Genomic DNA, 12,388 nt, shown 5'->3' with positions numbered 1-12,388 from the left:
TATTATAAATAAACATATCTTTGGAACAAAATTTTAATGTCTATATTTTTATCTGCAGTTTACTAATTGGAAAATAGAAGTTCAAAAAAGTAAATTGCCCAAGGTCCACAACATAACTAGAACAATGTAAAAGCTGGAATTCAAGCCCAAGTTCTCTGCTGATAAAGCCCGTGTTCTTTCTCAGAATATTAACTGCCTCTCAATTCCATGAAATCACATTATGTAATATGCCTCAGGCAGTGGCAGAAACCTAGGCTGAAATAACCAACACTACTTGCCAAACACTTTAGAAAGATTATGTTTCTTCTCCATTACAGAAGTGGAACATATGGTTCAGGTGGGCAGACAAATAAGTGGTTAATGGTTTCATCAATATCCTAAAGGAAGAAGTTGAATAATTAATTGACACTAGAAAAACATTAACAATGCAAGACTGAGAAGGACTGATACAATCATCTATAGGTCCCGAAATACTCAGCTATGTAAATTTTATTTTGTATTGTGCTATGTTGTATATACTGAACTGTATAGGGAATTTTAAGGGTAGTTTTGCCATATGCAATTTTAATCTCTTATATTGGCTTCTTATGACCTAAAATTACACTTCCCAATCACTGATGACAGGCAAATTTAATTTATTCTCCTTATAGGACACTGCTTCTTATATATCCTATATAAGTGAAGGTAGGCTGTTATAGTCCATGAATGTGAAAATATCAGTAGCTTACCACAGTAAGCAATTATTCTCATTCAAAAATGCCTAAAATGGGTTTGCCTAGTAGGTGGTTGACTCTTGTTCAAGTTGTGACTCAGGGATCTGCGCCTCTTTATATTGTGAATGTGGTCTGCCATCTTCATCTAAGATCTATGAATCTTCTGCAATAAGGAGGAAAAGCAGGAAAAAAATCCTACATAAGAAATTTTGTAGGCCTGGCCTAGAAGTCTGCAGATCTTATAGCATTTCTACTGTAGATATAGTGTATGTTATATACATTACAATGTATATACAATATACATTCTTGTGGATAGAGAACTCAGTCACATGATTGTACCCTTTTACAATGGAGGATGAGCAAGGTAGTCTGCCTCTGTGTACAGGAGGATTTGGTGATAAACTAGGCAGTCTAAGAGATAGTCTCTCTACTGAAGATGATGTCTCATTCTAGATTTCCACATATTCAAATATTTTAAGGACCTTCCAAATGCATCCTTCCCAAGAAGTATTCTAGGATCCCCCAACACAGATGTGATTTCTGCCTTATGTGATGTATTACACCAGATTTCAGGGTTTTATTTTTGTTTTGTTTTTACATTGTTCTTAAGGAATTTACCCTAAAGGCAAACTACAGAGGTTAAGCATGTGATGCAGGGGCCAAAATTGTGAGTTCAAATGCCAACATGTTTACTTACTAACTTCATGACCTCACAAACTTGCTTCAACTTTCTGTAACTTTGTCTGCTTATCTATAAAACAATACGTACCTCAACGTCTGGTCAAAAGTTTCAATTGGCATAATATATATAAAGCTCTTAGAAGACTGCCTGGAACAGGTGAGTACTCAATAAGTGTTATCCATCATCTTAAATCTGCCATTTATTACCCATTTACTTATCTCATTTCTTATACTAAACCATAACCCTCCTCAGGGCCAAGATCATACCTTACTCAATTTCAGATGTTATGTATTTCCTCTGTAGTACTTGAGGAATATTAAGTAATCAAATAATTAGTGGTTTGAGACAAGTAATTTCTTTTAGTTCTTTTTAAAGATTTTAAATGCCCTGTCTTTTTTTATACAATGAGAAAAAATCAGAACAAAATTCATAGTGATGCTTCATACTCAGTTGCAAAATATTAAAATATATGTATTCATAATTTTCCCCATTACATCACACAGTTTAGTACATAAACATCCACCTAAATGTATAGGGTGGTATTTATGATTGAGTTTTACCCTGTGTGCCCTTTATATTAATGTAAACTCTTGAACAGTGACCAAAAATCATTACAGCTTGATGTCTTTTCAGTGGCTGGAATGAAATGAATTGGTCTCAGTCCAATTCCTGGTGGACAAGTGTCTAAATCAAAAAACACCACCACAATTAACATTACTTTACTTAATAATTTTAACCACTGAGGTCAAGGATAAAATGAATAATAAAATTTGAACTAACATTGCAACACAAGTTGTAACTTCTTCCCAAATAGAGCTTGGGTTAAGTTAAAAGGAATGCCTGATAACTAGTAAATTTACAGAATAAAAGGAAGAAAGGAACTCCAATGAGGATGTAATTTTATACATCATAATAGTCACATAATTTTATAAAATTAGATTTTCTATAATAGTCATTCCTTTTCACAAATAGCCTCAAAATCCAGTGACTATATTTTAACTTAATTACTTCATTAAAGATCTAATCTCCAAGCACAGAACATTCTGGAGTACTGGGGTTTATGACATCAACATAAAAACTTGGGGGGATAGGGGACACAATTCAGCTCATAACAGCAGGGGAAGTAAAATTGAAATTTTCAGTGGAATGATCAAGTTAGATTTTATTGAAATGGTAACGTTTGGGCAAAGGCACAAAATAGATAATTTACAAAACAAAACAATTTAAATTGCAATTTTGTTTATAATAAAAGTTTGCAATAAAAACCAAATTTGCAATTAATAAAAACCAAGTAAAGCTAACTAACATAAGAAGGAAGTATTACCTCAGAGAACTCATGAAAAGACCTGAGGAAAGCCCCAAGATCACCACCCAGAAAGCCTGAAGAAACTTGGCAGTGCTGTCTCCCTGCTGATTTTCTCTGCTTCTCTCTTCATATCTGCTTTGTTCTCTTCGAGCAGACCCACTCTCTCCACTAGACAGTCTACATGGTTGATGATGGCTCTCCATGGTCTGCAGTCTATACATATTCCATTTTTAGCAGGTTGTAGAGACTTATTAACCATTTTTCAATGCTAATTCGAAATTCCAAGGAGAAAAAAGTCTGACTGGCCCAGTTAACTAATGGACAAAGACCTAGGATCATGCAGAAGAAAGTTAGCTGCCCACAAGCCTTCTCCATGGAAGAATGCTAAGGATATGACTTGTGGACTAAGCAAATGCCTCCAACATAGTCTATAAAAGACAGTTAGGGCTGGGCGAGGTGGCTCACGCCTGTAATCCCAGCACTTTTGGAGGCTGAAGCGGGTGGATCATGAGGTCAGGAGTTCAAGACTAGCCTGACCAACATAGTGAAACTCCATCTCTACTAAAAATACAAAAAATTAGCCAGGCGTGGTGGCACAACACCTGTAAATTCCAGCTGCTAAGGAGGCTGAGGCAGGAGAATTGCTTGAACTCTGGAGTCAGAGGTTGCAGTGAGCCGAGAGCTTACCACTACACTCCAGCCTGGGCAACAGAGCAAGACTCCATCTCAGTAAAAAAAAAAAAAAACAAAAAAAAAAAAAAAAAAAAAAACAGTAATGTTTTCCTCTTCAGATATTGAATATTGCTTTTTATAAAACTTCATTGTTTCAACCCTTTTTCTTTATCTACTGTCACTCTTCCTTCATTAAAATTTACCAACTCTATATAAAATTACTCTAATCAGCTCATCCCTGATGTGGAAAAAGAGAAAGAGCACAAGAAATGAAGTCATTAACCCACGACCTTGGGTGTGCTACTTTGTACCACTCACCACACGTTAAAACTCTTCTCTCACTATAGGGTAATTTCTTGTTTACTTAAATCCCCAATTACTTATTCAAAAAATTTATTCAAAAATAAGTGTATTAATTTCTCACTGTGGGTCAGGGACTCTGATAAGGCAGAACCTCTAAACGTGGGATGGGGAAGGGTTTTATCTTACCTGCACTTAAGGGTTATTACTATTTGTAATTTAAAATTCCAATCTGCTTTATAATAACCCATGCTTATCTCATTAAAGTTTGCACCAAGATCCTCCCAGGAAAGTGAAGCAGAGAAAATGGAGGTCGAAACTGTAAGTTTCTGGAGGACAGGAGCTGAATCTTGTTACCTAAATATGAAGGATTTAACACATTTTTAGAAAACTATGTAGTGATGTTTTGTGGACTATATTCCACATTCTCATATCTCACATCTATAAACAACCTTTAAGGAGAAATTTCATGCTGGATGCACAACATCCAGCTGACAGATTAGTGAGGGTTAAATGAATGTGAATATAAGACCGTGAAATAACTATGAAATAAGAGCATTTTGGTTGGTACACACTATTCCTATGACAAAATCTTTTAAATCTCAAAAGATGTACAATCTCCTTTTCCTGGTACAAGGATTACCAAAAATTTCACATACGATGATGGTTTTATTTTATTTTACCTCGAATTTCAGCCTCTAACTTCAACATTCATATATCCCAAAAGTAAGCAATCCATGAACAGCGCCACAATTTAGGGTTATTAATTAGAATAAAGTTAGCAGTTTGACTACAGAGTTCAGCCTGTTTTCTTGTGATTCTTTAATGCGGTTGACTGCCTGCAAACATTTAAATGATTCCCCTGCCACTTGTCTATGTATTTAAGCAAATAGACTATTACAAGTACAAAGACGTACTTGGTTTTTCTAATTTGACAGAGGATAAAAGAAGGCTTTCGCGGCTTTGTTTTATTTCTAAACTCATTTAGCACCAAGTGCATATCCACTTTGACTTTTTTTTGAAACATGTTCGTTATGAAAATGGTCTAATAATGAGTAGTTGGACCTGGAGTTTTATCCATCCCCAAATGAGCCCAAGTTTGTTTCTCGGCATTTCTTTTATAATTATGTTCCCTTTCAGCCCATTCTGTGGTCTCCTCCTGAACATATTTTCTTTTGTACTGTTTCCTTTGACTGTGAATACCTCCTTATATGTGGTAATTTTTATTATAAGTCTACCATATAAATTCATCAACTGATATCTAGGTGTCTACCTTTCTTGAATTAATAATTTATAATATAGGTGCTTGCTCAAAATCGCATTATACATATTAGGGAAATATGCATAAATAAGCCATTCAATTAAAAAGAATATGAAGTATAAATGTCTTATAACTCTTGAGGTTGAGCTATGCCTAAGCCAAATGCTTGCAGGCAGATTGTTTTTAAGACTGTGACTCTGTAAGCAGATATGAGGGACAGGGACAGGGAAACCCGGAAGGAGGGAAGATAATGTAAGATCGTAGAACCTGAAAAACTAAGTTTCAGGACATGAGCTCCTTTACTCCTTTGTAAGTGGATCATATTCTGTAGTGTCCTACAACTGTTCAAAATGAGCTCAAAGTGCTGATTGTTAATTTTTCAGGAATTTTTTCAAATCAATTTTTCAGCCACTGATTGTTTAAAATTAGCCACAGTGCTAGTATTCATACCACAGAAATGAGCAAACACCACCCATTTTCACCTGTGAGACATCACTTATGAGTATTTTTATTTGCTCTACTAAGGGTCTACAGACTAAAGCAACATTTTTAAAATAAAGAACACAACCACACCTATTTATTTATGTACTACATATTCCTTCTCACGACAACTCAGACTTGAGTAGTTTAGGCATAGATTATCTGGCCTGCAAACCCTAAAATATTTACTAAATGGCTGTTTGCAAAAATATTTGCCCATTCCTGTTTTGAACTATGCTGGGTGAATTTCCAACCTTGGTAACACAGAACCCTATAGCAAGATTATTCCATTTATACCTTTGCCTTTGTTTTTCACTATTATAGGAGAGGCTAGCCTCATCTTCCCTGAAAAGGTTTACACATTTCTTTCCTAATCTTTGTGTTTGGTTTCTCATATAGGAGTACATATCTTGGCTCCCTAAATTTATGTTAGTTTTATTGAGATTTTAAATAGAAGCAGATTTTAAGGTCCCAGACCCTGGTATAAATATACTTTGGAAAAGTTTAACAAAATCCTACCATTAGAGGTAGATTGTATCTCTTGTTTAAACTCTGAATCTCTCCAGCACCATATATCAGTTTCTCCTTTGTGTGGCTGCTGACTTAATCTATGTCTCCATCTTGGCCTTCAGTTTTGCAATACCCAAGGTCCTCTTGACTCCAGCCATAGACTTCAGTAAGTCAGTGATGAGTCAATGTTTTTTCCAAAGAGCTATATTGCAACTTTGAGACTCCTAAGAGTGATCTTAAACCTCTGCTTCTTATTTTCTAGGTCTTTATTGGCTTCTGTTTTTCTTCTTCTATTTCTTCTTTTGTCATAATTCCACCACTAAAATAAAATAAGCATAGCTTATACAGATCTAAAGCAATGTATATAGCTTTCCTTGATTATCCGGCTTTTCCTACTTTTCATTATTATTTAAATTTTTTTAATGTTATTTCAATCAATATTTGCATAACTATCTTTATTTCTAAAGCACAGCTGTTCTTTTCCACATTAGACTGTTTCAGTTATTAACTGCTAATCCCAATACTAATTATAATGACTGATGAGAATTTCATAAAATTCACAATCATGGGAAAACCATTTAAGAATTATATGCCAAATATAATACAAACTCTAGTTAAAATCTATTATATTTTTCCAAATTTATTTTGAAATTATGTTGATCCAAAATATAGCCATAGAGACCAAAACTAAAAATATGCTATTTTAAATTTTCCTTTCCTAAGATGCTAAATATCAGGACAATGCTACCACCTTATAATTATCAGGTAAAGAAAAAAAGGTGGGTTAGTTTTGTTTCTATTATCAAGGTAGATATTAGGTGTTGTATCTTTCAAGAATCTTGCAATGAATGAAATTCAGCTTAAACTAAATTAAGCAAAATGGAAATAGGTACAAAGATGAAATCTCAGCATAGAGTACACGACTAAAGCAGGACTTTCTCTCTCTCTCTCTATCTCTCTCTCTCAACATAGATATATGTCTGTGTGTGTGTGTGTGTGTGTGTTGTATGTATATACATATGTACAACTCTATCCCTATTCATATCTCTTGTCTCTTGTCTCTGCTTTCACGTATGTTGGCTTTCTTCTCAGGCAGATTCTCTACATGTAGCAAAAATGGCAACTACAACAAATTTAAGTTGCATATTAGCTTTTGAGACCTAAAAAGTAAAATAACCTCTTTACCAATAATAGGTCAAGAGAATGTGCCTTAGGGGGATTTGGATTGTCCCAGCAAAAATGGGACATTGTCTTTTCCTAAATCAATCAATGAGGCCAAGGAAAATGATACAGTCTGATTGACTGAGGCTGGATTACATGCTCTCATCTGCAGTATTTGGGGAAAGGCCACATAAAAGTCTCAATTAATAATGGATTCTGTCAATAAATACATAAACAGCAAGAGAAGGGAAAAAAGAGCCATTGTATCTACCCATGTCTTCTATATGGACTATAAAAAGCTGCTTATTGCTAATGTGAAAATTTCCACTCTAAGGAAAGTGTGTGCTAAAATGAAATATAACTAAAAAGTTAGCACTATCCCTCTTCACTAGAAGGGCTTGCTCCATTTCAGGTGAAAGAATAATGAATAAGTGAATGAATGCATGGCTAAATGTTTAAGCATGGACTTGTCTTCTACGTCCAGGGCAATGCCTGCATTCAAAACTTCAAGGTCAAACTGACCATTCGTCAATCCTTAAAACAGGCATAATCAACCAGGGGTTGATGTAGCCATCTGGCCAGTATATATATCCACACCCTTGGAGTAGGCCCAGAGCCAGAAAAACCAAAAGAGACAGCTTAGGTCTGGGGAAATGGCCAGGTTTTTACTCAACAGCAACGTTCTGAACAATGCGTACTTTAAAGTCTTTCTTCAAAGAGCCCTCTAAAAATAAGGAAGTCATCATCTCATGGCTTGAGACTTTTGAATCCCTGAATTTTGTAAAGTGTCTCACTTTTCAACTGCCTAAAATCCCTCTATTCTCTATAAGTGCACAGTAAAATTTCTAATTATTTAATTTAATGCATAGATCTTTCATTCACTAGTTCATTCATCCAATTTTTTGCAATGTTGCTTTAAGTTACAAGACATTTCTTTTATTAAATATTCTGCATTCTTCCTCTCAATACTGATCCCTTTACCTTGGCTTTCCTCTCTCCTTTCTCTCCAAATTTTATACTACCCACTCCAGACTGAATGAATGCCAGTTTGATTAACACAGCACTCAATTTTAGGATGTATTTTATTAATTTCTAATTATGTGTGTATATGTGTATGTGCTTTAAAAATTAGATGGTAAATATGATTCACTGATAATTATATCTCTAGTCCTAAGTCCAATGGAAGACTAGCAATTATTCAGTAAAATAATTCAGTTTGTTTCAAATGAAAGTACCTGTGTCTGATTTGTGGTATGAAACCATTTGTACTTTAAAGAGAATGGGAAGGTGTCACAAGGAAGCTGAAAGAGATTTCTTGATAGTTTTAAAGGTTCTAGAGATTATTTGCTATGATGACTTCAAATTCAAAATGCAAGACTTTTCTTGCTTTCATATGTGTGAGAACTATTTTTCTCTCTCTTTAAGACAGAAAGAGAAATAGTAAATTCTGTGGATAAAATGCAACAGTGGGATGGTAGTGAAGAGACACAAATGTTTAAATGACCCCATGTGCAAATATTTTACATTTGGTAGATGTTTACATATTATATTTTGGAGTCAGTTTGATCCTGTGTGAAGTGAGAAAAAAAGATAGTGTTATCTTTACTTTAAAAAATCAGTAACTGGAAAATTAAAAAGTTAAGTGGTTAGGCCAAGTTCATGAATCATATTAATACATGAGTTCATCCTGTAATATGGGGCAGGATTATAATTACACTGAAGTTTCCCAGTCTCTTTACTTATTGATGAATTACATTTGATCAGAAATATCATCCTTTAAGTATTAATTTTCTTCATTTTGAAATAAGGGTAAAATAGTACCCACTAAATAAACTCATAGTGAAAAGAAAGAAAAAAAAAATGCATGGAAATCCGTGCTCAACAGGAATTGTTTATTTTGCAGCCACTTCAGCAGCACTCTCTGACTTTACCAGGCCAACTTGCCTTGTTTAAGAAAATGTTTGCGTAGAAAAGGCAGAGCAAAAGTGGAAAATAATCATATATTCTAGCTTGCTGATATGTAAGAAGAGAGGCTTTGCCAAAGAAACTTTGGCAATTCATTGTGCAGACCAACAAGAAGTGTTACTGGTTGAGAGTAGATCAACTGTCATGGGGGAAAGAGCCTGTGGCTAAAGATAGTGAAGTAGCCTCAGGGTAGGATGGAGAGGAAGGAATGTATGAATACCAAATGCCATTTCCCCATGAGACATTTGCAGTGGGAGATGATTGCAAACTAGCTAGGACCTATACTGGCCAACACAAGAAAATGCTTGCAGTTTCACGTTTTCTATGTCGAAATGCTAGTTTTCTGGACTAAAACTCTGGGTTAGGTACTCATTTTAAGGAATAAAATGCTATTAATATTGGTGTATTTTTATTTTTCATATACAAGTTGCTTAATATTCACAGATTTTTAAGGTTTGTAACAGAAAAGCTGCTGCAGATGTTTATATCAGGTACATGGAGAAACTGGAAACTGAGTGTAAGCTAAATGTTTTTAGGTCTGGGCTAGCAATTTAGAGAATTTGTCAGAGTACTTAGATACCTGTAAGTGTTGTTATACAACTTTCTTTCATTTAAAATTCAATGAACATTAACTTTAGATTAATTTTTAAGGCTCATGAATAAAAAATTCTTCCATTTAGAGTTTATTCAAAGTTTCTTAGAATTTATTTAACTATTCTTCAACTAACTAGGAAAAACTTAATATGGTATAGCCATCATTCTACCATTTATACTTTGATAGCAATTAATCAAGTTATTTACCTAAACAACAGTATATTGTTCTGAAATGAGAAATAAGAGTTAGCTTCTCAAAATGTTCACTAAGATCAGAGAGATGTTTGGAAGAAAATATAACTGAAGAACTGACATTTTTATTATTATAAACATTATTATTAATAATATTAGTATTGAGAGCAACTGTAGATTTCTCTTCCTCTAATTATTGATATTGTTATAAAGCCTAAGATTAATAATATACAAATACTAACACCTTACACATATCAAAATCTCATCCACCACAAATAATGTTATCTTTGTTTCCTCAGATTCTCCTCATTAAACTACCTGCCCTCTGTAATGTAGCTCTTCTGTGCTGCAGAAATTGATACTACACAAGAAAAGAAATGATGGGAGAATAGGGAAGAAGAGAAGAACTGGCCAGGTAGCAACATATAAGAGGCCAAGGGCCAGGCGCAGTGGCTCATGCTTGTAATCCAAACACTTTGGGAGGCCAAGGCGGGCAGATCACCTGAGGTTGGGAGTTTGAGACCAGCCTGACCAACATGGGGAAACCCCATCTCTACCAAAAATACAAAATTAGCCAGGCGTGGTGGCGCATGCCTGTAATCCCAGCTACTCAGGAGGCTGAGGCAGGAGAATCACTTGAACCCAGGAGGCAGAGATTGCAGTGAGCCGAGATTGCACCATTGCACTCCAGCCTGGGTAACAAGAGTGAAACTCCGTCTCAAAAAAAAAAAAAAAAAAAGCCAAGTAGAAACATATAATGAACCTGAGAGAAAAAGAAGAAAGAAAATAGAAGCCATATGGGCTAGAGTAGTATGAAGAGAGATATTTGGGTAGTGAAGATAACTGCAATATAGATGGATGGAGTTTTTTATTAGATGGAGCTTTATCATTCAAACACCAGAATTCCCTGGACACATGGGTCCAGAAATCAAATCCTAGCACTTTGGGGACCAAGGCGGTTGGATTGCTTGTGTACAGGAGTTCAAGACCAGCCTGGGCAATATGAGGACATCCTGTCTTTACAAAAGATTAAAAAATTAGCTGAGCATGGTAGCATGTGCCTGTAGTCCCAGCTACTCAGAAGCTGAAGTGGGAGAATCGCTTGAGCCTGGGAAGCAGAGATTACCGTGGGTCGAGATTGCACCACTGCACTCCAGCCTGGGTGATAGAGTGATAAAATTTTGAAATAATCCTGGCATAAAAAAAAAAAAACAGAACTGGTATGGATTTAGAATGATGATACAAAAGAGCAAAGGTCAATCAGGGTTCTCCGAATTAGAAAGTCAAAGAACCATTAAGAAGATGACAATGAAATGAATTCAGAAGGACAAAGTTGAAGAAGATACCTGTTTATAAAGTGGATATACCAGCCATAGAACTAAACAAACAGAGACCTACATAGTCTATGACATTAAAGAAGCTAAAATATCCCTTTATTAAGTGTTGAAATAGAAAAGTCTTTACCTGCCCATTGGCACACACATTCTCACATCTCCACACTTGATTTCTTAAGAAATCAAAGTCACTGTGAGAAGTAAGAAGAGTTCCAAGTTCACCTATCATGAATAAGTGAGGGCTTCTTCCCATATCTCAGTGGTCAAAATCAAATCCTCACAAGGGAAAGGGGTGCTAACAGGGGACTTAAAATTGGTTACATATTTGCTTCGGTTTGGGCAAAGAACATCTTCTTGTGGTAAACAGCTATTAATATTGTTATAAAGTAAACGGTTTAAATTCCCTTATGAAGCTACTATTTACAGACATGTGGAAAGTAAAGGAAATAAATCGTAAGTCCCCCTCCCCAGCCTACAGTTTGAGAGGTGGAACTGTGATGAATCTAATAAGCCTTTGCTTGGCAGCCTTTCTGGAATTTTTCAAGATCAATTATGCAGCACTTGCCAAGCCCTCCTCCTCTCTTGCCCCCAGTAAAAGAACAAAAAGAAAGGGGGTCAATGTGTAATAAATTGTCAATAAAAGGGCCATCTGCAAGTCCCGTTTAAATATTGGATTTGCCTTTGAAGGCATCTATGAATATTGACCAGGGTAAATGTGTTAAAAGGTTGAAATTTTTAACTTATAAATTTTCCCAGCCATTTTACCTCGTTAAATAAAGAGAAAAAGAATGTCTTTTTTCCTTATTGAGTTCCTTTCCACTACCCATCCTTTTAAAAAATTATTTTTCAGAATTTCATGAGGCAGAATCATAGAATAGGTAGAGAAAGGAACGAAGAAGTGGAATAGGGAGAGACCTTTTATAAGGCACTAATATTACCTACATAATAAACATAATTAGAGATTGGAAAATAGGGAAAGGAAAAAATCTGCATTGATCAGATAGCATTGAAAGGGGATTTATTATTATTTACTTGTTATCTACCCAGATATATTTTTGTGCATTTGTTTTAGAGAAAGGCAGCCTCCAAAGCAGTGTAAGGTAGTACAGAATTGGCGACAAGGCAAAAGAGATAATGAGAAAAGTTCCAGGATTTAAACATCAGAAATATTATTACATTTATCTATTTGCATGCCTATTTGAATTCGACTAAAAATAA

General features: G+C 35.1%; 1 long non-coding RNA gene across 1 annotated transcript; it reads left to right on the top strand.

Annotated features, from left to right (window-relative positions):
* The first annotated feature begins 212 nt into the window (after positions 1-212).
* On the top strand, positions 213-11,963 carry LOC107974086 (uncharacterized). The gene is made up of 3 exons (XR_001716633.3): positions 213-337; positions 3,941-3,994; positions 10,136-11,963. It is a non-coding gene; the product is annotated as an uncharacterized LOC107974086 (long non-coding RNA).
* Positions 11,964-12,388: the final 425 nt, after the last annotated feature.

This window comes from Pan troglodytes, chromosome 3 (genome assembly GCF_028858775.2).
Source record: "Pan troglodytes isolate AG18354 chromosome 3, NHGRI_mPanTro3-v2.0_pri, whole genome shotgun sequence".
NCBI classification, from domain to species: Eukaryota; Metazoa; Chordata; class Mammalia; order Primates; family Hominidae; genus Pan; species Pan troglodytes.
This window is presented reverse-complemented; position numbering and strand designations above follow the sequence as displayed.